General features: G+C 55.0%; 1 protein-coding gene across 1 annotated transcript in view; it reads left to right on the top strand.

Annotated features, from left to right (window-relative positions):
- LOC144806400 (uncharacterized) overlaps positions 1 to 27,041 on the top strand; it is a 55,320-nt gene that overhangs the window by 6,198 nt on the left and 22,081 nt on the right. Inside the window, exon 2 of the mRNA XM_078672760.1 lies at positions 9,324 to 9,399. The gene's annotated coding sequence lies outside the window, so the exon portion shown is untranslated. The remainder of the gene's footprint in view (positions 1 to 9,323; positions 9,400 to 27,041) is intronic.

Genomic DNA, 27,041 nt, shown 5'->3' with positions numbered 1-27,041 from the left:
ACTGTATTGAACAAGATCATGAATTTTGGGAAATTTGGGGGGCAGAGGGAAATACTTTGGAGACTTCTTTGCTATCTTATTGCAAGGTGGCGGATGAGTTATCTTTGGAAGGAGGATTGTTGGTGAGAGGTGATAAGTTAATTCCACAAGGATGTTTCCACCAAAAGATTTTGGAGACAGCTCATGTAGGCCATCTGGGTATGAGTGCCTCTAAGCGTAGGATAAGAAATGATTTCTGGTGCCCTGGAGTGGATGTGGAGGTAGAAGGATTAGTGAGAAGTTGTGCACCATGCTGTTTGACTGCTAACCATTTGGTGACCTCTGTGCCTTCTGATGGGCCTGTTTCATGTCCTGGTAAGGTGTGGCAGAGAGTTGAGGTTGATTTTTTCCCCCGACCCTTTTCATATATTACCTTCTAATATGAGACACTTTATTGTCATGATGGATCATCTTTACAGGCGGGTGGAAGTACGTGGTATAGCCGAACCCAACACAAACTCTGTGATTCCTTTTGGTTGTGAAGTGTTTACAAGAGAAGGGACTCCCGAGGAGCTGCTCACTGACAATGGAGTTCAATTTACTTCTTCCACCATGACAGAGTTTTTAGGCAAATGTAGAGTGAAAAATGTATGCACGCCATTGTACTGCCCTCAGGCAAACTAAAAGTGGAGAGATTCAACAGGTTTATAGTGGAGTGTATCCAGAGCGTGGTGACATCCAGTGTTGACTGTGAAGTAACTACCAGAGATTTTGGGTGGGATTATAGATCTACACCTCATTCGATCTCTGGTAAAGCACCTTTTAAACTCATGAGGGGGAGGAAAGAGGTGACCTCGTTGTGTCCTTTTTGAAGATGATGGGTCAAGGCTGTGATGAATGTCCACAGCAAGTGATGATGCCGGGAAATTGAGAGACAAACAGTTGTGCTCGGTGTCAGAGGGACGTAAGGTGTAAGGAAAAATATGTCCAGGAGGTCAAATTCGAAATGGGTGATTTGGCACGTATCAGGAAGACACCATTTTGTTAAGAAAGGCATCTTCGAAATTTTGAGATCCTGTTAGAGTCATCAAGGTTAGAGGCATCGCTGTTCGTGTTTCGAATGGGCAATGGTGCAATATGGCAAGAGTTGCTAGAAATGGAAAATGTGATAATGAAAGTGAAAAAACATGTAAGTGACAAACAAGTGTCTGTTGCAGGGAATGCTGCAGAGTTCTTGGTTAAGAAGGAGTTCTCGTGTTATAAAAGTACCTAAAAGACACTCTCCTCTTACATGTTGTGTGGCGTCTGGTTAGTTTTTCATATTTACTTTGGGTATTGCTTTTCTGTGGTTCTCTGGGTTGAATTATTGTCCTGATTTGTGTGTGGTTTTGTCTCTGTGGTGCAGTGTGTGTGTGTGTGTGTGTGTCTGTGTGTGGTGTTAAAAAGGGGAGAAGATGTGTAGCCTCTGCAGATAGGATGCCTTTACTGTTTATTGTTATATGATGTAATATGGCAGTGTACAGACATTGGTCATGTTGTGTTCTGTTATGGAATTTATTATGTGATGGTTTGAATAGTGTTACAGATGCAAGGATTCGCTGGGCCTTCTACATATCTGTAACTGGCACTTCTGGAACTTCTCAGAACTCTACCCCACCCCCCACCCCCACCTTGGGGATTGGAGTTACTTCCACATTGTTTCTACCGCTCTGTTCTGGGGGTTCTTGCCTGTCCTCCCCCATGGCCTCCGCATGTTTGCCGCCACTGACCCATACAGTAAATAGTGGTGGGAGGGGAGAGTATATTTGTTTACTTATACTTTACTTATATTTGTTTACGAGTTCCACAAAGTTCCTTTGTTTTCCTCCTTTTACCAGCTCCATAGCACATTCCTACCCTTTCTCTCCCGCAACCCAGCCCAATATCCCTCATCCAAGACTTGTAGTAATGCGACCGTGTGAGGTACTTCGCATACAGAACCATCATTTGTGTTCGGTGCAAGACCCAGGCCCATTGAAATTGCAGGGTATCCAGCAAGAGACCAGAATATTTAACGCCTGTTTGAGCATTAGGGCTAATTAAGCTGGCCTATGGCATGGTACTGGTGGAGAGAAAGTATACGCCAGTCACTATCATGCCCCCTCCCCCATCAACAATGTCTTCAGTAAGCTGGCCATTTCGGGTGCGCCGCCAGGCAATAAAGCTCCAAGTCAGGGACCGCTAACCCACCTCCATCAGTGGGGAGCCATAGTTTGGTTAATGCCAGTCTACGACGTCCTGTGCCTTATATGAGGTATATCAATAGGCAGTTAATCTCCCAAAAGATGGATTTTGTGAGCCAAATAAAGCGAGCTACAAAGTAAAGCAAGAAACTGAGAAGGAAAACCATCTGTGCAGTATGACCCTGCCTGCGACGGATAGAGGAAGCATTAGCCAGAAATTTATGGATGTCTGCAAAAATCATTGACTGTTGAAGATTGCTCAAGATCGGCCAAGTTGTAGTAAATATGAATGCCCGGGAAGCATAATGTGACTGGTTCCGAGTAGAGATCCTGCGCCATTTCCTGCAGAATAGTGGCTGGTGTCAGAGCATGTATCGGGAATGCATTTGACTTATTCCAATTCACCTGGACTCTCGACGTCTGGCTAAAATCATCCAAAGCGCTAAATGCGTGATCCACATTTGCGTGTTCCTCACGCTGGGACACTTATAGATCATCCCCGTATAGGGATATATAGATGGGGTGTTCGTCAATCACTGTTCCTCGATAATGATGGGTGGTGTAGAGTATGAGGGCCAGAGTTTCAACAGTCAAGGCAAATGGCACTGGGGACAGTGGGCAACCCTGTGTGGTATCGGTCTTTAGTTTGAGGAGTTTTTCCCTTTCTGCTCTCAGTGTGTCATGCAGCACCTGTGCTCCCTCCGTCGGTAGATACAGTTTTATTAAGAGGTGCTCCAAGTGTTTGATCTCAGTATGAAGCTGGGACCGAGTACCTACTACTGCTGAGATGCTGTGACCACGTACCACTAGTTTGAATGCCTCCCACTCCGCTAGTGTGGAAGTCTTACCTGTATTCTCCATAAGTAATTACTGTTCACTTTCCCTAGGGTAGATCTGAAGACTAGGTCATCAGCTTCGCAGTATTGAGCTTCCATGTCGCAGTGCGGGGTCTGGACAACGCTCAGACCAGAATCCGTAATAACGGGTGGTGGTCACAGTATTTTTCGGCAGACATTCGACCCTTCTAGCTCTCGTATGTACGCTAGCCGAGCATAAGAAAGTATTTAAGTGTACTGCTAGCTTGTGCATACCCAAGTAATAAAAATCGAAGCTGCCCTCCGGAGTTAAGGTCTCAAGGTATCAACAAATCCTCAATTGTTTATCCAACATCGAAATGCGTGGGCAGTTTTATGTAGTGGGGATGTGGGCAGTGGGGGTTTGATCTATCTAAAGTGACATCAGCCATGCAGTTAAAATCTCCTCCAAGTAACATAGAGTAATAATGTATTTTTGTGACAAGAAAGGTTGGGGAGAATAGGAATGATAGTTTGGCCCACATTGGGGACATAACTGTTCACTAAGGCTATGTCTTTACCATCCAGTTTAACTGCTAATATCACATAGTGACCTTCTGGTTCAATGATCTTCATCTGTGAGAGAAACAGGGAAGGAAGGATACAAACCAGCACCCCCACCAAAGGCGGAGTACATGGTGGCAAAGATTTCCCCCCTTCATCGCTTCTGCAGCACTGGGCCCACAAAGCAGTTCTGTTTGAGGTATCTGTGAGGGATGATGCAGATATATCATCTGCGGTCCCCGTGCCCACCCACAGTTGTTGTTTCAGTCGTACCCAATTGGTGCGTTCCGGATCTGTGGCAGAATGATATGCTTCCTGTGAGAGCTGATGGGCCATATGATATATTTCCATCTTTGGAAGTCTCAGTCCGCCTGAAGTAGCGGCTTGGAGTTTGGACATGGCCAGTCCGCATGTCTCACCTTGCCAGAATTATGTTTTAATGGCTGCGTCTATTAGGCATAGTTCTGATGCCAGGACCAGTATAGGCAGCATGCTGAAAATGTAGTTAAACCTTGGGCTATACTATGTTCATAGTTTGGACTCGTCCCCACAGCGACAAATGCTGTTTTATCCATTTAGTAAAACCCCTGTGCATTTGATAAGTCAGTGCAGTCATATTGTCTTTGATCATCATTGGAAAATCGGTAGGAATCAATACTCAATAATCAATACTCGTAATATTTCATCTTGGTGGCGATTTACCAAAATGGATGTGCACGGAAGGCTTCCCTCGTGGTATAGACCATCAAGGGTTCTAGCCTGAGCATTTTTCTCCCTCCTGAGGCGGAAGCCGGGAGGTTCTTGCACTATCCCTTATCTTGCTTCATTTTAGCGTACCGATTGTACCCTGTACCCTGCTTGATCGAAAAGGCAGTGTATTTTACCTTGGACTCTGGGGCACTTTTAAACTTACTTCGAAGCTTCTCCCCCCTCCTCCACTACTCGGGCCACTCTCAGCTGAGCATAGACGCTGGGAGATTGGTCCCGAGTAGACGAAGGGAAACGCGGCGGCCATCTTGGGGGTGGTAAGCGCTGTGACGCGCTCTAGTTTACTATATAAGGGTTTCTCATGCCTCGGCGCCTGTTCTAGCCTGAGCATTTTTCTCCCTCCTGAGGCGGAAGCCGGGAGGTTCTTGCACTATCCCTTATCTTGCTTCATTTTAGCGTACTGATTGTACCCTGTACCCTGCTTGTTCGAAAAGGCAGTGTATTTTACCTTGGACTCTGGGGCACTTTTAAACTTTCTTCGAAGCTTCTCCCCCCTCCTCCGCTACTCGGGCCACTCTCAGCTGAGCATAGACGCTGGGAGATTGGTCCCGAGTAGACGAAGGGAAACGCGGCGGCCATCTTGGGGGTGGTAAGCGCTGTGACGCGCTCTAGTTTACTATATAAGGGTTTCTCATGCCTCGGCGCCTGTTCTAGCCTGAGCATTTTTCTCCCTCCTGAGGCGGAAGCCGGGAGGTTCTTGCACTATCCCTTATCTTGCTTCATTTTAGCGTACTGATTGTACCCTGTACCCTGCTTGATCGAAAAGGCAGTGTATTTTACCTTGGACTCTGGGGCACTTTTAAACTTACTTCGAAGCTTCTCCCCCCTCCTCCGCTACTCGGGCCACTCTCAGCTGAGCATAGACGCTGGGAGATTGGTCCCGAGTAGACGAAGGGAAACGCGGCGGCCATCTTGGGGGTGGTAAGCGCTGTGACGCGCTCTAGTTTACTATATAAACTGACGTCCACTCTCCGCGTAGCGGACGCGTCTTGCGGACGCGCCGGACTCACACCGGAGTCATGCCAGAGTCCTGCCCGTCTGCGCCCGTCCGCGTCACGGAGGCGGACGGGGTGGGATGTGTTGCGGGTTGTAGGATTACATATTCAGCGGCTGAGCTCTTGACATTTAGGAAATATACGACCACATGTCAGATGGTCTTTCCGGCGAGGTATAGAGGTAAATGCCAGTGTCCTGGTTGTGGATGGTTTCCTTGCACCCTTCCGGTGCACGGGACCTCTAGCCCTAGGACCTCTGTCAATTATAAATACCTTTTACTCAATACTCGCTCCCTGAGCAGACATGCTCTTGATATTTATGAACTGCTAACGGTCGAAAAACCGGTATGCCTTATGCTCACTGAAACATGGCTAGGGGTGTCCTCTAACCCTGACATTGCAACTGCTATTCCTCCTGATTATGTTATTCACAGACATGATAGACCTATCGGGAGGGGTGGAGGGGTCGCGATTGTGGTTTTAAGATCTACCCCATGTGTGGTTGTCCCTATGGCGTCCATCTCTGGCTATGAATCCTTGGCTTTTTCTATTGCCCTATCTGCCCATCAATCCTTCTCTGGGCTCCTGGTTTACAGACCACCTGGTCTGCGTGGATCTTTTTACGAGGAGCTGCAGGAGTCAACCGCGGCACTCTGCTTAAAAACTGAACATTGTATTGTGCTTGTGGATTTTAACATACACATGGACGTCCGGTCGGACGGCGATGCAATTAAAGTCAATGACATCACCGCCCCCCCTGGGCCTTATTCCCTATCTGTCTGTTCCGACCCATAACAAGGGCCACACTCTTGATCAGGTATTTTCCACCTTTCCTCTTGTTATGGCTAGTCCCGCCCCAGTCCTCTGGTCGGACCATTATCTGATTTGCTCTCAGATTCAGGGAACTAGCAAATTACCTGGCGGAAAATCTAATCATCTTAGGCACCCCAGGCGGGCCCATCATCTGGTTACCCCTGAGATTGTCGCTCAGGCTTGTCTGGAGCATCCCTGTTCCCTATCAGGTGACTTAGAGAGTGATCTTGATGTGTTACAGAAGTGGCTAGTAGAGCGGTTAGACGAACTTGCCCCGCCTTTTGCGCACCGGACATCTACAAGACGGATTTCAGCGCCTTGGTTTACGGAGTCTCTTGCTTTGTCCCGGCGAAATTTCAAGGCTGCTGAGAGGCTTTGGCGCCAGCAGTATGATCCGGAGGCCAAGGCCGCCTATAGGGCCACCTTAAAGGCTTATCATGCGGACATCCTGGCCAAAAAAAAGAACTATTTCTAAGTTAGAGTTGAGACGGCGTCAAGTTCCTGTAGAGAAATTTTTACCATTGTTAAGGAGTTTGTCACCCCTAAGGCTAGTGTATCGCAGCATGACTTTTCTGAACCATGGGTGGTTTCATTAGCGAATTTTTTTACTACTAAAATAAAGCGAATTCAAGATTCCTTCTCCTCCTTGAACCCTTGCGCTGATGCCATCCCAAGGGATCAGCTGATCTTGACAGACGAAACTGGTCCTTTTCTATCGGAGTTCCCAGCGATCTCTGAATCCATCTCTCAGGACCTCCTCTCTAAACTTAAGTCAGCTTCCCCCTTGGACCCCTGCCCTGCTTCCTTCTTGGCTAGGGCTGCGGAGGTTTTGAACCCTCTGATCAATCCGATCCTTAATCTGTCATTGACGAGTGGTGTTGTCCCTATGGTCTGGAAACGAGCCATGGTTGTTGCACTCCTTAAAAAACCTGGTCTTGACCCTGAAAATCATGCCAATTACAGGCCAATTTCCCTTCTGCCTGCTCTTGCAAAGATAGTGGAAAAGCATGTTCACTCTGTGCTCTCACCTTTTCTTGAAACCCATGGCTTGTTGCACTCCACCCAGTCGGGCTTTCGATCCAATCTAAGCACCGAGACTGCACTTCTGGAGGTTAATGAAGCCATTAAGGAAGTGCTGGATTCAGGTGGAAGAGCCATGCTAGTAATGTTACATCTGTTGGCGCCTTTCGACACCGTCCCTCATGAGGCTCTCCTCAGCAGACTTCATGAGATCGGTCTTAGAGGGACGGTGTTGAGCTGGTTTAGATCTTATTTAGCTGGTCGCCGGCAGATGGTCTGGGCCCCCCCTCACTCTGCCGAAGTGCCGCCTTTGGAGGTCGGAGTCCCACAGGGGTCGGTGCTTAGCCCGACTCTGTTTAATATCTTCATGACCCCTCTGGCGGTGCTGGCGGAGTCTTTTGGGGCTCAGATCATGTCATACGCCGATGACACCCAGCTCCTTTTCACTTGTGGAAGGGGGGCGGAGTTCAACGGAGAGAGCATCCGCGGGTGCCTTGGGGCTGTTTTTGACTGATTTCAGCTGAACAGCCTCAAGTGCAACCCTGATAAATCTGAGGAGCTCTTCTTTGGGTGTCAGGCTGACCCCAGCTGGCAGGATTGGTGGCCTGTGAACATGTTCCCACCCTCGTCCTCCTCCCTGGTTGCCAAGAATCTTGGGGTCAAAATTGATAACAGCCTATATCTTAAGCCCCAGATTCTAGGCCTGACCGGCAACTGTTATGGTCTTCTTAAAATGTTGCGCAAGTTTCTTCCCTTGCTCCCTTTGGCGCATAGGAAGACGACGGTCCAGGCTCTCATCTGCTCCAGGCTTGATTACTCAAATGTTTTATATTTGGGTCTTCCGGACTATCTATTACAAAAGCTTCAGGTAGTCCAAAACTCGGCGGCACAGGCGATTTCTGGCCTACCTCGTTGTGCGAAAGCCTCTGACCTGCTTCTTTCCCTACATTGGCTCCCTGTTAGCAAGCGGATTGTTTTTAAGGCACTCACACTTGCGCATAAGGCACTTCATGCGGTCGGAGCTGAATATATCCAGAAACGCCTTGCCTTCTACAAACCCACAAGATCCCTAAGATCGGAATCTCTTGGTTTGGCTATTGTCCCTGCTGTTAGGAAAGCAAGGGTTGGGGGACGTTCTTTCAAACATCTGGCTCCTCAGCTATGGAATACCCTCCCCCGTTGCTCCGCTGTACTTGCAACCTGTTGGCCTTTAGGAAAGGTCTGAAAACGTGGCTCTATGGACAATGATTGATCTTTTTTTTCTTCGCCCTCTTTTCTGTTTCCTTGTAGTTTTGCTGTGGGTTAGAAAGCGCCGGGACACTCCTTGGAGTAGCCGAGCGCTATATAAGACACCCATAACATTAACATTAACATTAACAAGGGTAAGACTTCACTTATGGTCCAGTTCATTATGTACCTGAAAAAGTGCTGTACAGTCTGATATAGTGAACGTCGGTGCTGGCAGCGAACGTTCTGGAGAGTATGTTGTCCGCATACAGCTTAATTTTTAGGTCTCCGGCTATGATTTCAGTTTCCCAAATGTCTTCCGAGCAGCATATGCTGAATGTGAGGGTTCTAAGGTTAACAGAAAGAGTGCCACAACCATTGAGTTTCTTTCCCTCCCTTTCCCTTTAGCTCTTCTCCACTTCTTTTCTTGCCTGCTATCTGTTTGTTCTCATCCAAATGCACACTTCACATTATGTGTTGTATGCATGCTCAGAATTTAGATGTTCCTAAGTTTAAAGATTCAGAAAGTCTCAACTATTATGCATTTCATTCCTAGCTTTATCAGCATCCACGTTAAACACAGTTATAAAAAGACTGCATTATCCAGACCCCATTGGGATGCCTGACTACGGAAAACCACACCTGGTGCACCGTCATGACACACTAGATCTCATTTTTAATCCTCCCATGCATGCAACAAGTCTTCTCTAAAAATGCGCATTGAAAATAAGAATCATTGGCTTTTCTGTTTTCAGTTTCTATGGGTTGTAAATTGTGGTTTTTTTCATTGTTATCCAAACTTTTAAAACATTTTTTTTAATTTTTTGCTCTGTAAAAATCACAGGGCTAGTGAGTTTATTTCCTTCTCTTGCTTGCCCCTTTTGTCATTTCTAATTTCCATCTATCTTCTCCTAACTATTTTTATGAATTTGCTCTTTCAGGCCCTGTTTCAGTGTTTTTCTCACCTTCCCATCGATCTCTTTCCGGCAGTCTAGTCCCAGGATGTGCAGGGTGGAGGTATGTTTGCATCTCATTATCTCATAAATATTTGATTGCGTTTTTTTATTCTTGTAAAACATCAACAAAGAGGAAACGCTTTGAGCGATACAGGTTGCAGGGAACATCAATGACATAATATATGCGACATATGTAGAACACATCCTGGTTGGGAAGCATTGCCAGTTACATCACTGGCAGAGCAAGATCTACTAACTTCTTTCACTCTTTGGACGTACTGGTAGCGTCCAAGGTTGTGGCGCTCCGGTGCTAAGGATGTAACTGTTGCGTCCAAGGCCCACTATTTCGAAATCCCTCAGCTGGAAACAGCAGAGGAATTTCCTTATTTTTTTTCCAGCCTTGGGAACTGGTGAAGAGCTTTCCCAGCTGCCCGAGGCACTTTTATTTCAGTGTACTGACGAGCAGCGTGCATGGCTTGCTGACGTCACTACAGTGAAAGTGAAATAAGCTGAAAGCTTCATTTCACTTTCACTGCCTACATACCCCTGGGGCTATCTCAGTCCACCGAGCACGTAGGCAGGCAGGAGCAGTTTCATTGGAAAGGGGAGAATCTAGTGGATCTCTGCTTGGGGATCGCCCCAGGAGGGCGATCCCTAAGCAGGGATCTACCAATAGACACCAGGGAGGGGGAGCGGCCCCTTGGACAAGGGCCTTTGTTCCCTCATAAGAATTTGTCCATATTCAGTCCTTCAGCCCCTCCCCCCCCCCACAGGAAGGTGGGGGGGGGTTCAAAAGTACAGTGTACAACAGGGATTTTATTTTTAAACATAGTGGTAGGGGCTGCCCTAAATGGGCATTATACTGCCCCCAGCTGTCTAAAAATAATCAGTCTTTCTACTCCCCTCACCCTGGGGGGCAGAAAGGCCACTAGACGCCAGGGATTTTTTTTCCTCTCTGAAAGAGAAGTCGGGGCTTCCCAGAATAGGCATGCTAATATCTCTACACCCCAAAACAGTCTTTCTGTCTTTATTACCACTGATCTGCCCCCGGGGGGTGGGGGGGGTGAGTCCAACAGACACCAGGGATTTCATTTTTGTTGAAAAAAAGGGATTGTAGCTACCCACAATGGGCAAAGCCATGCCCCATTCACAATTGTAAACATAGAAGTCTTTCTGCCGCTCCTCAGGTTCAATTGAGGGTACTAGCCCACGATCTGACCCCAGGGTGGCAGAAAGCCCACTAGGCCCCAGGGATTTCTTGTTTTCAATATGTGTGCCAATGACCCCACCTCCGAACAAAAAAATGGGACAGTCTTTCTGCCCGCCTTGAAGGGGCAGATGGGGGTAATTGCCTTTGATTTCTCCCTGGAGGCAGTATTCCTATTAGACACCAGGATTTTTTTTATTAAAGATGGCTGCTATGCAAATGCCCCCTCTACTAAAGAGGCAATAGCCCCATATCTGCTCACTGGAGGGCAGAAAGCCCACTATGAACCAGAGAAATGTTTATGGGCTTAGGCAGGGTTTATCATCTTTTTTGTGAACACATTTGTGCTATTCCTGCACCCCCCCCCACCGCCCCCACCACCCTCTTGGGGGCAGATCAGCGATATTTTTAGGCTAATCTGCAGAAAACCTCGAGACCTTATCTTCAGTGTGTGTGAACTGGAGTGCGGCTGATGGTCCGTTTTTGCTGGCATTTGGCTGACTGTGTGTGAACCTGCATTTTGCTGGTGGTGTGTGTGGATTAGTGCTTGGCTATCGGTCAGCATGGCTGGACCATGTCTTGCGATTTGTGTGTGGACATTCGCTTTGCTAGTGGTAGGTGTGGGCTGTCGCTTGGCTGGTGGTGTGCATGGATGGTGCTTGGCTGGTGGTGTGCATGGATGGTGCTTGGCTGGTGGTGTGCATGGATGGTGCTTGGCTGGTGGTGTGCATGGATGGTCCTTGGCTGGTGGTGTGCATGGATGGTCCTTGGTTGGTGGTGTGCATGGATGGTGCTTGGCTGGTGGTGTGCATGGATGGTCCTTGGCTGGTGGTGTGCATGGATGGTTCTTGGCTAGTGGTGTGCATTGATGGTCCTTGGTTGGTGGTGTGCATGGATGGTGCTTGGCTGGGGTGTGCATGGATGGCACTTGGTTGGTGGTGTGCATGGATGGTGCTTGGCTGGTGGTGTGCATGGATGGTGCTTGGCTGGTGATGTGTGTGGATGTTGTGTTACTGGCGGTGTACATTGATGGTGCTTGGCTGCTGGTGTGCATAAATGGTTGTTAGAAAGGCGAACCCGGGGGAGGCAGAAGATGTCTGACTGACCCCCCCTAGATCCACCCCTCCGTCGAGAAGTAGCCGAGCGTTATCAAGAGGCCTCCTGGGTGAGGGTCCTCTCCTAGGATCGTACAGCAGAGTAACCACCCACTACAAATGGACACCACACAAGAGGATAAGTTCTTAGGCTTTATCAAGAATAAAGGTTGCTTGTTCTCAGCGATATGTACAGGCAGATCGAGGGATCTGAAAAGTCTCGTAAATAAGGGATAGGGTAGCGGGACAGTCTCAGTACCGGTGAAGGAAGGGATACCCTGCGCACAGCTCTCAATCCTCGAGCCGGGGGGTTCCGAGAGGTCGAGCCGCGGCAGCGCCAGCAGGACTCGACAGGTGGTCTTTAACGGAGAGGGGGCCATGGCAGCGCCAGCAGGCCTCGAGGTGGTTTCGGCAAAGATGGGCCGCGGCAGCGCCAGCAGGCTCCAAAGATGGTTCAGCGAGGATGGGCCGCGGCAGCGCCAGCAGGCTCCAAAGATGGTTCAGTTAAGATGGACCGCGGCAGCGCCAGCAGGCTCCAAGGGTGGTTCAGCTAAGATGGACCGCGGCAGCGGCAGCAGGCTCCAAAGATGGGTTCAGGCTTCAGGGAAATGAGTTCTTCTCGGGGTCAGCCGCGACAGCGTCAGCAGGGCTCTTGACTCCAGGATAAAACTGGCGTCCGACTCCAGGGCTGGCCCAGAAATAGGACTGGGGTCCTTTGATGTCCGGACCCTCGCGCCTGGGGGCCAGAGGGGCCGGGATGGTGGTGTCCAGACACCCAGCAGGGGGGTGGAGCCAGCGCCCAGGGAGGCCGGAGGGCGATTGATACCAGGCGTCTGGGGACGGCTGGAGGGCCATCGAAACTCCCCTCCTCTTAGATCCGTCGAGTGGCCACTCTACCACCCGGGGGGATCTTGGTGCCTCGATGTCGGGGCTGGCCGGGGCCGAGGCCACGTGCTCGGGACGTGATGGGCCCAAGATGGAGTCGGGCGAGGCCGCGTGCTTGGGACGCGCTGGGCCCAAGCTGGAGTCGGCCAGTAAGGGTGTTCCGGAGTGGTGGCCGGACCGGCAGTGGTGGGGCGTGCAGGGTACGCCATGTTCCCGGGGGGAGAGCTGTGGTTTGCCAGGGTGGTTGCTCTCGTCTGTAGTTCGTGTAGGGTCGTGCCCGAGGGTGACCGTGGCTCGATGGAGGGCCGATGTCGTCCTGGGCCCGCCATGCGGGAGGGGTAGGACCACTACTTGGTGCCCCAGATAGGTCACGGATCCCTGGCCTATCTGGCACTTGCTGGCTTTTATTGTCAGTCCGGCCCGCCGGAGGGCCGTCAGGACCTCCCAGAAGTGTGTCAGGTGCTCGTCCCAGTGGAGGCTGTATACCGCAATATCGTCCAGATATGCGGCACTGAACTCTTCTAGCCCCGGTAGCACTTGATTCACTAGTCTCTGGAAGGTGGCCGGAGCATTTTTCATGCCAAAGGGCATTACTTTGAAGTGGAAGTGGCCGTCGGGGGTCGAGAAGGCAGATCGCTCTTGGGCACCAGGGGTGAGGCCGATCTGCCAATAACCGGCCGTGAGGTCGAAGGTGCTGAGATACTTGGCGGCCCACAGGCGATCGATCAGTTCATCTGCCCGGGGGATGGGATGGGCGTCGGTCCCGGTAATCGACACAGAACCGGAGCTCCAGGGGTGCGCCGGGGGCGGCGGTTTTAGGGACCAGGACAACGGGACTGGCCTAGGGACTGTTTGAGGGTTCGACTACCCCCAGAGCTAGCATCTTGGCAACTTCGGACTGAATGCAGGCCCGAACTCGGTCGGGAACTTGAAAAGCCCGGTGTCGTACGGGCAGGCTATCCCCGGTGTCTACATCGTGGACACACCACCGGGTGACTCCGGGAGTGAGGGAAAATAGGTCTGCGAATTCCCCCAGCAGTTTCCGGCAGTCTTGGTGCTGTTCTGGGGTCAGGGTAGAGGAGAGTGTGACCCCTTCGACGTAGCCGTCCTTCTCGGTGGTGCTCAGGAGATCTGGGAGGGGCTCGGAGTCGTCTTCAGCTCCCTCATCTGTAGCTAGCAGCAGGCTCAGTTCAGTGCGGGCAAAGTGAGGCTTGAGCCGGTTGGCGTGCAGGACGCGGAGGGGGTTCTGGGGGGACTCCATGTCCACCAAGTAAGTGACGGGGCTCTTGCGCTCCACCACTTTGAAGGGCCCCGTCCATTTGTCCTGGAGGGCACAAGGTTCGACCGGGGACATGACCCAGACCTGCTGTCCCGGTTCGAGCTCGATGGACGAGGCGTTCTGGTCATACCAGCGTTTCATCTCCTCCTGACTGGCCTCCAGGTTGGCCTCGGCAAGCTCCCGGAACTTCCGAGTCTGGTTGCGGAGGGTCAGGAGGTACCGGTAGACATCCGGTGGAGCCTCTCGGACAGTCGTTTCCCAGCCTTCTTTGACCAGGCTGAGGGGACCTCGGACAGGATGCCCATACAACAGTTGGAAGGGGCTGAACCCCAGGGACTTCTGGGGCACCTCTCGATAGGCAAACAGGAGGCAGGACAGCAGGACATCCCATCTGCGTCGTAACGGCTCTTCCAAGCCCTTAATCATCCCCTTCAGTGTTCGGTTAAACCGTTCTACAAGTCTATTTCCTTGGGGGTGATACGGGGTGGTGAATTTATATGTGACCCCGCACTGTTGCCACAGGGACCGCATATATTTAGATATAAAGTTTGTGCCCGATCGCTCACGACCTCTCGGGGGAAGCCGACTCTGGAGAAGATCCCCATTAGCGCTCGGCCCACCACGGGTGCCGTGATGGTTCGGAGGGGGATGGCTTCCGGATAGCGGGTGGCATGGTCCACCAGAACGAGGATGAAGCGGTGTCCCTGAGAGGTGTGGGGGTCCAGGGGCCCCACTATGTCTATCCTCACTCGCTCGAAGGGGGTGGTTACCACAGGAAAAGGCTGGAGTGGGGCCTTGACTTTCCCCCCGCTCTTCCCGCTGGCTTGACAGGTCGGACAGGTCCTGCAGTGGTTGCTTACATCGTTGCGCATTTTCGGCCAGTAAAAATGGGTCACCAGGCGGCTTTAGGTTTTGTCCTGCCCCAGGTGCCCGGCGAGGGGCACGTCGTGTGCCAGGTTCAAGAGGAAGTCTCTGAATCGTAGGGGGACCACCAGTACTCGGCTGGCCCCTAGTTCGGCAATCTTCTGCTCGCTGTATAGGAGATAATGGTCCCAATAGACCCAGTGGGACCCCGATGGTTCTCCGGCGGCTTGCGTGGCGGCTTGTTGTCGAATTCCCTCGAGGGAGGGACACGTTTTCTGTTCCTGTCGGAACTGCTCGCGGGTGGGGCCACTTTCTTGGCGCCATTGGGCTAGTTCGGGAAGGTGGCCGAGCTCGGTGAGGTCTTCGTGGTTGGGCCCCGGGGGCCTGGGTTCAGGGCCGGCGATCTCGGGGATGGCGGGCGGCGGAGGTGCGGGCCACTCCGGTTCTTCAGGCGGGGTGTCCTCGTTCGGGGTGGAGGCCCGGGCGGTCATGGATTGAGTGGTCGCACAGGCCCACTCAGGAAGGCCTAGCATGCCCAGATGCTCTCTCCGCTTGATGTGGGCCCAGGGGGAACTTTCCAGGTCGTTCCCGAGGAGGCAGTCCACGGGCGCATCGTCCCGGACGGTCACCTTCAGCATGCCCGACACTCTTCCCCATTCGAAGGGGATACGGGCCATCTGGCACAAGCTCTCGGAGTTGTCCGCCGACCGTACTGGGCACAGGACGTTGGGCAAAATTTGTTCAGGGGTCACCAAATGGCAGCGGACCGCCGTCACGCTGGCTCCAGTGTCACGGAGGGCTTCGGCCCGGCGTCCATTGATGGTGACCCATTGGCGGTACTTTTGTGTGTTGCCTGGAATCGGGGCTCGGGGGATCATGTCTCTTTCGCCCAGGCACACCAAGGACATAGCGGCGGGCTCCCACTCGACCGGCTCGGGGTCGTCGTCTTCTTCCTCGCCTCTTTCTTCCCCCAGGGCGGCGGCCGCGATCTGGCGGTTGGGAGGACCGGTGGTGCCGGGTCGCTGGTTCATCGGGCAGAGGGGATCATTAGCATAGTGACCCGGCCGCTGGCATCTGTGGCAAGTAACGTTCGGGCGGGGCCCCGGTCGTGCTGGAGGGGCCCCCCTTCGGCCCAGGGCCGGCGAAGTGGAGGTAGGGGAGGACCCCGTGGGGGCGTCTCGGCCCCGGCTCTGGCCTCCTCCGCCGCCTCGTGGTCGGTGGTTCCCCGGGGATCCCCGGCCGTAGGCTCCCATCGGGCTCCGGGGGACTCGGGTGCTCACCCATCTATCAGCCTCGACAGCGAGTTTGATGAAGCAGTTGTTGGAAAGATGTTCCCAGATAATGAGGTCGACCAACTGCTGGTAGGTGGTGACATGACTGCCTTTTATTCACCCCTCGAAGGCTCTGCTATAAAAGTTCACGTATTTCACCCATGTGGTACCAGGGATTTTTTTACAGTCTCGGAATCGCTGCCGTTACATTTCGGGGGTGAGTCCGTAGCGAGTGAGGAGGGCGGTTTTCATGTGTTCGTACGAGGTCATCTCGGCATCGCGGAGCTCTAGCAGGGCATCCTTCCCTTCGTTGACGAACTTCCCCCACAGGCCGGCGCCCCAGTCCTTGAGGGGTACTCGATGGGCGGTCATGGCTACTTCATAGGCTTTGAACCACTGTTGGATGTCGTCGTTCTTATAGTACTCTTTGACGACATCCTTGGGTATGTGCACCTTCGTGTCCACAGGAGGGGGCGAGGTCTTGCCCCCGGAGGCGCTGGCCTCACTCGTTTTGGCCTTTATTTCTAGTTCTTTTAAGCCACGCTCATGCTCGAACGTGAGTCTCTTTTCTTCGAGGTCTCTTTGTCTTCGTTTCTCCTCCAGGTCTCCTTCCAGCCGTAGTTGCTCGAGGGCTATTTTTCTTTCCGCCATCTGTATTTCTCCGTCTAGCCGGAGTCGGGCTAGCTCCAGTTCGTGGAGCCGGTTCCTCTCTCGTTCTAGGGCGTCTTCGTGGGAGAGGCCCATGTCTAGGTTTGCGGGTCTTTCCCCTGTTGGGGACGCGTCGGTCTCCGGGCGTCCGTTCTGGTCCGGGTCATCTTCATTTTGGGGTGGCGTGTCTCCGGCTTCCACCCATGTTTGCAGGGCCGATTTAAAGTCTTCCTTGGTGCTTAGGCCCGTGGTAGCGATGCCCAGGTCTTTGCAGAATTGTTTCAATTCCTTATGACTGTACTCTTCTATTTTCTCTTCCTGGAATTCTGCAGTCGGTCTGGTTTCTTGAGTAGTCATGATCGCAGTGTGTTTTTATCGATAGCGGGTAAATCACTCTCTGTACGATCTGCGTTGGCTCGGATCCCACCGCTGCCACCAATGTTAGAAAGGCGAACCCGGGGGGAGGCAGAAGATGTCTGACTGACCCCCCCTAGATCCACCCCTCTGTCGAGAAGTAGCCGAGCGTTATCGAGAGGCCTCCTGGGTGAGGGTTCTCTCCTAGGATCGTACAGCAGAGTAACCACCCACTACAAATGGACACCACACAAGAGGATAAGTTCTTAGGCTTTATCAAGAATAAAGGTTGCTTGTTCTCAACGATATGTACAGGCAGATCGAGGGATCTGAAAAGTCTCGTAAATAAGGGATAGGGTAGCGGGACAGTCTCAGTACTGGTGAAGGAAGGGATACCCTGCGCACAGCTCTCAATCCTCGAGCCGGGGGGTTCCGAGAGGTCGAGCCGCGGCAGCGCCAGCAGGACTCGACAGGTGGTCTTGAACGGAGAGGGGGCCGCGCCAGTGCCAGCAGGCCTCGAGGTGGTTTCGGCGAAGATGGGCCGCGGCAGCGCCAGCAGGCTCTAAAGATGGTTCAGCGAAGATGGGCCACGGCAGTGCCAGCAGGCTCCAAAGATGGTTCAGTTAAGATGGACCGCGGCAGCGCCAGCAGGCTCCATGGGTGGTTCAGCTAAGATGGACCGCGGCAGCGCCAGCAGGCTCCAAAGATGGGTTCAGGCTTCAGGGAAATGAGTTCTTCTCGGGGTCAGCCGCGACAGCGTCAGCAGGGCTCTTGACTCCAGGATACAACTGGCGTCCCACTCCAGGGCTGGCCCAGATATAGGACTGGGGTCCTTTGATGTCCAGACCCTCGCGCCTGGGGGCCAGAGGGGCCGGGATGGTGGTGTCCAGACACCCAGCCGTTTGGGTGGAGCCAGCGCCCAGGGAGGCCGGAGGGCGATTGATACCAGGCGTCCGGGGACGGCTGGAGGGCCATCGAAACTCCCCTCCTCTTAGATCCGTCGAGGGGCCACTCTACCACCCAGGGGGATCTTGGTGCCTCGATGTTGGGGCTTCGCTGGGGCCTTGGCCGGTGCCGAGGCCACGTGCTCGGGACGTGATGGGCCCAAGATGGAGTCGGGCGAGGCCGCGTGCTTGGGACGCGCTGGGCCCAAGCTGGAGTCGGGCCAGTAGGGGTGTTCCGGAGTGGTGGCCGGACCGGCAGTGGTGGGGCATGCAGGGTATGCCATGTTCCGGGGGGGAGAGCTGTGGTTTGCCAGGGTGGTTGCTCTCGTCGGTAGTTCGTGTAGGTTCATGCCCGGGGGGTGACCGTGGCTCGATGGAGGGCCGATGTCGTCCTGGGCCCGCCATGCGGGAGGGGTAGGACCACGCCATGAGGCCGGGTCCAACAATGGTCCTTGGCTGGTGGTGTGCATGGATGGTGCTTGGCTGGTTGTGTGCATGGATGGTGCTTGGCAGGTGGTGTGCATGGATGGCGCTTGGCTGGTGGTGTGCATGAATGGTGCTTGGCTGGTGGTGTGCATAGATCATGCTTGGCTGGTGGTGTGCATGGATGGTGCATGTCTGGTGGTGTGTATGGATGGTCCTTGGCTGGTGGTGTGCATGGATGGCGCTTGGTTGGTGGTGTGCATGGATGGTCCTTGGCTGGTGGTGTGCATGGATGGTGCTTGGCCTGTTGTGTGCATGGATTGTGCTTGGCTGGTGGTGTGCATGGATGGCGCTTGGCTGGTGGTGTGCATGAATGGTGCTTGGCTGGTGGTGTGCATGGATGGTGCTTGGCTGGTGGTGTGCATGGATGGTGCTTGGCTGGTGGTGTGCATGGATGGTGCTTGGCTGGTGGTGTGCATGGATGGTGCTTGGCTGGTGGTGTGCATGGATGGTCCTTGGCTGGTGGTGTGCATGGATGGTCCTTGGCTGGTGGTGTGCATGGATGGTTCTTGGCTAGTGGTGTGCATGGATGGTCCTTGGTTGGTGGTGTGCATGGATGGTGCTTGGCTGGGGTGTGCATGGATGGCACTTGGTTGGTGGTGTGCATGGATGGTGCTTGGCTGGTGGTGTGCATGGATGGTGCTTGGCTGGTGATGTGTGTGGATGTTGTGTTACTGGCGGTGTACATTGATGGTGCTTGGCTGCTGGTGTGCATAAATGGTTGTTAGAAAGGCGAACCCGGGGGAGGCAGAAGATGTCTGACTGACCCCCCCTAGATCCACCCCTCCGTCGAGAAGTAGCCGAGCGTTATCAAGAGGCCTCCTGGGTGAGGGTCCTCTCCTAGGATCGTACAGCAGAGTAACCACCCACTACAAATGGACACCACACAAGAGGATAAGTTCTTAGGCTTTATCAAGAATAAAGGTTGCTTGTTCTCAGCGATATGTACAGGCAGATCGAGGGATCTGAAAAGTCTCGTAAATAAGGGATAGGGTAGCGGGACAGTCTCAGTACTGGTGAAGGAAGGGATACCCTGCGCACAGCTCTCAATCCTCGAGCCGGGGGGTTCCGAGAGGTCGAGCCGCGGCAGCGCCAGCAGGACTCGACAGGTGGTCTTTAACGGAGAGGGGGCCGTGGCAGAGCCAGCAGGCCTCGAGGTGGTTTCGGCGAAGATGGGCCGCGGCAGCGCCAGCAGGCTCCAAAGATGGTTCAGCGAGGATGGGCCGCGGCAGCGCCAGCAGGCTCCAAAGATGGTTCAGTTAAGATGGACCGCGGCAGCGCCAGCAGGCTCCAAGGGTGGTTCAGCTAAGATGGACCGCGGCAGCGGCAGCAGGCTCCAAAGATGGGTTCAGGCTTCAGGGAAATGAGTTCTTCTCGGGGTCAGCCGCGACAGCGTCAGCAGGGCTCTTGACTCCAGGATAAAACTGGCGTCCGACTCCAGGGCTGGCCCAGAAATAGGAATGGGGTCCTTTGATGTCCGGACCCTCGCGCCTGGGGGCCAGAGGGGCCGGGATGGTGGTGTCCAGACACCCAGCAGGGGGGTGGAGCCAGCGCCCAGGGAGGCCGGAGGGCGATTGATACCAGGCGTCTGGGGACGGCTGGAGGGCCATCGAAACTCCCCTCCTCTTAGATCCGTCGAGTGGCCACTCTACCACCCGGGGGGATCTTGGTGCCTCGATGTCGGGGCTGGCCGGGGCCGAGGCCACGTGCTCGGGACGTGATGGGCCCAAGCTGGAGTCGGCCAGTAAGGGTGTTCCGGAGTGGTGGCCGGACCGGCAGTGGTGGGGCGTGCAGGGTACGCCATGTTCCCGGGGGGAGAGCTGTGGTTTGCCAGGGTGGTTGCTCTCGTCTGTAGTTCGTGTAGGGTCGTGCCCGAGGGTGACCGTGGCTCGATGGAGGGCCGATGTCGTCCTGGGCCCGCCATGCGGGAGGGGTAGGACCACTACTTGGTGCCCCAGATAGGTCACGGATCCCTGGCCTATCTGGCACTTGCTGGCTTTTATTGTCAGTCCGGCCCGCCGGAGGGCCGTCAGGACCTCCCAGAAGTGTGTCAGGTGCTCGTCCCAGTGGAGGCTGTATACCGCAATATCGTCCAGATATGCGGCACTGAACTCTTCTAGCCCCGGTAGCACTTGATTCACTAGTCTCTGGAAGGTGGCCGGAGCATTTTTCATGCCAAAGGGCATTACTTTGAAGTGGAAGTGGCCGTCGGGGGTCGAGAAGGCAGATCGCTCTTGGGCACCAGGGGTGAGGCCGATCTGCCAATAACCGGCCGTGAGGTCGAAGGTGCTGAGATACTTGGCGGCCCCCAGGCGATCGATCAGTTCATCTGCCCGGGGGATGGGATGGGCGTCGGTCCCGGTAATCGACACAGAACCGGAGCTCCAGGGGTGCGCCGGGGGCGGCGGCTTTAGGGACCAGGACAACGGGACTGGCCTAGGGACTGTTTGAGGGTTCGACTACCCCCAGAGCTAGCATCTTGGCAACTTCGGACTGAATGCAGGCCCGAACTCGGTCGGGAACTTGAAAAGCCCGGTGTCGTACGGGCGGGCTATCCCCGGTGTCTACATCGTGGACACACCACCGGGTGACTCCGGGAGTGAGGGAAAATAGGTCTGCGAATTCCCCCAGCAGTTTCCGGCAGTCTTGGTGCTGTTCTGGGGTCAGGGTAGAGGAGAGTGTGACCCCTTCGACGTAGCCGTCCTTCTCGGTGGTGCTCAGGAGATCTGGGAGGGGCTCGGAGTCGTCTTCAGCTCCCTCATCTGTAGCTAGCAGCAGGCTCAGTTCAGTGCGGGCAAAGTGAGGCTTGAGCCGGTTGGCGTGCAGGACGCGGAGGGGGTTCTGGGGGGACTCCATGTCCACCAAGTAAGTGACGGGGCTCTTGCGCTCCACCACTTTGAAGGGCCCCGTCCATTTGTCCTGGAGGGCACAAGGTTCGACTGGGGACATGACCCAGACCTGCTGTCCCGGTTCGAGCTCGATGGACGAGGCGTTCTGGTCATACCAGCGTTTCATCTCCTCCTGACTGGCCTCCAGGTTGGCCTCGGCAAGCTCCCGGAACTTCCGAGTCTGGTTGCGGAGGGTCAGGAGGTACCGGTAGACATCCGGTGGAGCCTCTCGGACAGTCGTTTCCCAGCCTTCTTTGACCAGGCTGAGGGGACCTCGGACAGGATGCCCATACAACAGTTGGAAGGGGCTGAACCCCAGGGACTTCTGGGGCACCTCTCGATAGGCAAACAGGAGGCAGGACAGCAGGACATCCCATCTGCGTCGTAACGGCTCTTCCAAGCCCTTAATCATCCCCTTCAGTGTTCGGTTAAACCGTTCTACAAGTCTATTTCCTTGGGGGTGATACGGGGTGGTGAATTTATATGTGACCCCGCACTGTTGCCACAGGGACCGCATATATTTAGATATAAAGTTTGTGCCCGATCGCTCACGACCTCTCGGGGGAAGCCGACTCTGGAGAAGATCCCCATTAGCGCTCGGCCCACCACGGGTGCCGTGATGGTTCGGAGGGGGATGGCTTCCGGATAGCGGGTGGCATGGTCCACCAGAACGAGGATGAAGCGGTGTCCCTGAGAGGTGTGGGGATCCAGGGGCCCCACTATGTCTATCCCCACTCGCTCGAAGGGGGTGGTTACCACAGGAAAAGGCTGGAGTGGGGCCTTGACTTTCCCCCCGCTCTTCCCGCTGGCTTGACAGGTCGGACAGGTCCTGCAGTGGTTGCTTACATCGTTGCGCATTTTCGGCCAGTAAAAATGGGTCACCAGGCGGCTTTAGGTTTTGTCCTGCCCCAGGTGCCCGGCGAGGGGCACGTCGTGTGCCAGGTTCAAGAGGAAGTCTCTGAATCGTAGGGGGACCACCAGTACTCGGCTGGCCCCTAGTTCGGCAATCTTCTGCTCGCTGTATAGGAGATAATGGTCCCAATAGACCCAGTGGGACCCCGATGGTTCTCCGGCGGCTTGCGTGGCGGCTTGTTGTCGAATTCCCTCGAGGGAGGGACACGTTTTCTGTTCCTGTCGGAACTGCTCGTGGGTGGGGCCACTTTCTTGGCGCCATTGGGCTAGTTCGGGAAGGTGGCCGAGCTCGGTGAGGTCTTTGTGGTTGGGCCCCGGGGGCCTGGGTTCAGGGCCGGCGATCTCGGGGATGGCGGGCGGCGGAGGTGCGGGCCACTCCGGTTCTTCAGGCGGGGTGTCCTCGTTCGGGGTGGAGGCCCGGGCGGTCATGGATCGAGTGGTCGCACAGGCCCACTCAGGAAGGCCTAGCATGCCCAGATGCTCTCTCCGCTTGATGTGGGCCCAGGGGGAACTTTCCAGGTCGTTCCCGAGGAGGCAGTCCACGGGCGCATCGTCCCGGACGGTCACCTTCAGCATGCCCGACACTCTTCCCCATTCGAAGGGGATACGGGCCATCTGGCACAAGCTCTCGGAGTTGTCCGCCGACCGTACTGGGCACAGGACGTTGGGCAAAATTTGTTCAGGGGTCACCAAATGGCAGCGGACCGCCGTCACGCTGGCTCCAGTGTCACGGAGGGCTTCGGCCCGGCGTCCATTGATGGTGACCCATTGGCGGTACTTTTGTGTGTTGCCTGGAATCGGGGCTCGGGGGATCATGTCTCTTTCGCCCAGGCACACCAAGGACATAGCGGCGGGCTCCCACTCGACCGGCTCGGGGTCGTCGTCTTCTTCCTCGCCTCTTTCTTCCCCCAGGGCGGCGGCCGCGATCTGGCGGTTGGGAGGACCGGTGGTGCCGGGTCGCTGGTTCATCGGGCAGAGGGGATCATTAGCATAGTGACCCGGCCGCTGGCATCTGTGGCAAGTAACGTTCGGGCGGGGCCCCGGTCGTGCTGGAGGGGCCCCCCCTTCGGCCCAGGGCCGGCGAAGTGGAGGTAGGGGAGGACCCCGTGGGGGCGTCTCGGCCCCGGCTCTGGCCTCCTCCGCCGCCTCGTGGTCGGTGGTTCCCCGGGGATCCCCGGCCGTAGTCTCCCATCGGGCTCCGGGGGACTCGGGTGCTCACCCATCTATCAGCCTCGACAGCGAGTTTGATGAAGCAGTTGTTGGAAAGATGTTCCCAGATAATGAGGTCGACCAACTGCTGGTAGGTGGTGACATGACTGCCTTTTATTCACCCCTCGAAGGCTCTGCTATAAAAGTTCACGTATTTCACCCATGTGGTACCAGGGATTTTTTTACAGTCTCGGAATCGCTGCCGTTACATTTCGGGGGTGAGTCCGTAGCGAGTGAGGAGGGCGGTTTTCATGTGTTCGTACGAGGTCATCTCGGCATCGCGGAGCTCTAGCAGGGCATCCTTCCCTTCGTTGACGAACTTCCCCCACAGGCCGGCGCCCCAGTCCTTGAGGGGTACTCGATGGGCGGTCATGGCTACTTCATAGGCTTTGAACCACTGTTGGATGTCGTCGTTCTTATAGTACTCTTTGACGACATCCTTGGGTATGTGCACCTTCGTGTCCACAGGAGGGGGCGAGGTCTTGACCCTGGAGGCGCTGGCCTCACTCGTTTTGGCCTTTATTTCTAGTTCTTTTAAGCCACGCTCATGCTCGAACGTGAGTCTCTTTTCTTCGAGGTCTCTTTGTCTTCGTTTCTCCTCCAGGTCTCCTTCCAGCCGTAGTTGCTCGAGGGCTATTTTTCTTTCCGCCATCTGTATTTCACCGTCTAGCCGGAGTCGGGCTAGCTCCAGTTCGAGGAGCCGGTTCCTCACTCGTTCTCGGGCGTCTTCGTGGGAGAGGCCCATGTCTAGGTTTGCGGGTCTTTCCCCTGTTGGGGACGCGTCGGTCTCCGGGCGTCCGTTCTGGTCCGGGTCATCTTCATTTTGGGGTGGCGTGTCTCCGGCTTCCACCCATGTTTGCAGGGCCGATTTAAAGTCTTCCTTGGTGCTTAGGCCCGTTGTAGCGATGCCCAGGTCTTTGCAGAATTGTTTCAATTCCTTATGACTGTACTCTTCTATTTTCTCTTCCTGGAATTCTGCAGTCGGTCTGGTTTCTTGAGTAGTCATGATCGCAGTGTGTTTTTATCGATAGCGGGTAAATCACTCTCTGTACGATCTGCGTTGGCTCGGATCCCACCGCTGCCACCAATGTTAGAAAGGCGAACCCGGGGGGAGGCAGAAGATGTCTGACTGACCCCCCCTAGATCCACCCCTCTGTCGAGAAGTAGCCGAGCGTTATCGAGAGGCCTCCTGGGTGAGGGTTCTCTCCTAGGATCGTACAGCAGAGTAACCACCCACTACAAATGGACACCACACAAGAGGATAAGTTCTTAGGCTTTATCAAGAATAAAGGTTGCTTGTTCTCAACGATATGTACAGGCAGATCGAGGGATCTGAAAAGTCTCGTAAATAAGGGATAGGGTAGCGGGACAGTCTCAGTACTGGTGAAGGAAGGGATACCCTGCGCACAGCTCTCAATCCTCGCACCGGGGGGTTCCGAGAGGTCGAGCCGCGGCAGCGCCAGCAGGACTCGACAGGTGGTCTTTAACGGAGAGGGGGCCGCGCCAGTGCCAGCAGGCCTCGAGGTGGTTTCGGCGAAGATGGGCCGCGGCAGCGCCAGCAGGCTCTAAAGATGGTTCAGTGAAGATGGGCCGCGGCAGCGCCAGCAGGCTCCAAAGATGGTTCAGTTAAGATGGACCGCGGCAGCGCCAGCAGGCTCCATGGGTGGTTCAGCTAAGATGGACCGCGGCAGCGCCAGCAGGCTCCAAAGATGGGTTCAGGCTTCAGGGAAATGAGTTCTTCTCGGGGTCAGCCGCGACAGCGTCAGCAGGGCTCTTGACTCCAGGATACAACTGGCGTCCCACTCCAGGGCTGGCCCAGATATACGACTGGGGTCCTTTGATGTCCAGACCCTCGCGCCTGGGGGCCAGAGGGGCCGGGATGGTGGTGTCCAGACACCCAGCCGTTTGGGTGGAGCCAGCGCCCAGGGAGGCCGGAGGGCGATTGATACCAGGCGTCCGGGGACGGCTGGAGGGCCATCGAAACTCCCCTCCTCTTAGATCCGTCGAGGGGCCACTCTACCACCCAGGGGGATCTTGGTGCCTCGATGTTGGGGCTTCGCTGGGGCCTTGGCCGGTGCCGAGGCCACGTGCTCGGGACGTGATGGGCCCAAGATGGAGTCGGGCGAGGCCGCGTGCTTGGGACGCGCTGGGCCCAAGCTGGAGTCGGGCCAGTAGGGGTGTTCCGGAGTGGTGGCCGGACCGGCAGTGGTGGGGCATGCAGGGTATGCCATGTTCCGGGGGGGAGAGCTGTGGTTTGCCAGGGTGGTTGCTCTCGTCGGTAGTTCGTGTAGGTTCATGCCCGGGGGGTGACCGTGGCTCGATGGAGGGCCGATGTCGTCCTGGGCCCGCCATGCGGGAGGGGTAGGACCACGCCATGAGGCCGGGTCCAACAATGGTCCTTGGCTGGTGGTGTGCATGGATGGTGCTTGGCTGGTTGTGTGCATGGATGGTGCTTGGCAGGTGGTGTGCATGGATGGCGCTTGGCTGGTGGTGTGCATGAATGGTGCTTGGCTGGTGGTGTGCATAGATCATGCTTGGCTGGTGGTGTGCATGGATGGTGCATGTCTGGTGGTGTGTATGGATGGTCCTTGGCTGGTGGTGTGCATGGATGGCGCTTGGTTGGTGGTGTGCATGGATGGTCCTTGGCTGGTGGTGTGCATGGATGGTGCTTGGCCTGTTGTGTGCATGGATTGTGCTTGGCTGGTGGTGTGCATGGATGGCGCTTGGCTGGTGGTGTGCATGAATGGTGCTTGGCTGGTGGTGTGCATGGATGGTGCTTGGCTGGTGGTGTGCATGGATGGTGCTTGGCTGGTGGTGTGCACGGATAGTGCTTGGCTGGTGGTGTGCACAGATGGTGCTTGGCTGGTGGTGTGCATGGATGGCGCTTGGCTGGTGGCGTGCATAGATGGCGCTTGGCTGGTGGTGTGCATGGATGGTGCTTGGCTGGTGGTGTTCATGGATGGCGCTTGGCTGGTGGTGTGCATGGATGGTGCTTGGCTGGTGGTGTGCATGGATGGTGCTTGGCTGGTGGTGTGCATGGATGGTGCTTGGCTGGTGGTGTGCATGGATGGCGCTTGGCTGGTGGCGTGCATAGATGGCGCTGGGCTGGTGGTGTACATGGATGGTGCTTGGCTGGTGGTGTGCATGGATGGCGCTTGGCTGGTGGTGTGCATGGATGGTGCTTGGCTGGTGGTGTGCATGGATGGTGCTTGGCTGGTGGTGTGCATGGATGGTGCTTGGCTGGTGGTGTGCATGGATGGCGCTTGGCTGGTGGTGTGCACGGATGGTGCTTGGCTGGTGGTGTGCATGGATGGTGCTTGGCTGGTGGTGTGCATGGATGGTGCTTGGCTGGTGGTGTGCATGGATGGCGCTTGGCTGGTGGTGTGCATGGATGGTGCTTGGCTGGTGGTGTGCATGGATGGTGCTAGGCTGGTGGTGTGCATGGATGGTGCTTGGCTGGTGGTGTGCATGGATGGTTCTTGGCTGGTGGTGTGCACGGATAATGCTTGGCTGGTTGTGTGCATGGATGGTGCTTGGCTGGTTGTGTGCATGGATGGTGCTTGGCTGGTGGTGTGCATGGATGGCGCTTGGCTGGTGGTGTGCATGAATGGTGCTTGGCTGGTGGTGTGCATGGATGGTGCTTGGCTGGTGGTGTGCATGGATGG

Source organism: Lissotriton helveticus (assembly GCF_964261635.1).
Source record: "Lissotriton helveticus chromosome 1_1 unlocalized genomic scaffold, aLisHel1.1 SUPER_1_unloc_7, whole genome shotgun sequence".
NCBI lineage: Eukaryota > Metazoa > Chordata > Amphibia > Caudata > Salamandridae > Lissotriton > Lissotriton helveticus.
Note: the sequence above shows the minus strand (reverse complement) of the source record. Positions and strands in the feature narration are given on the sequence as shown.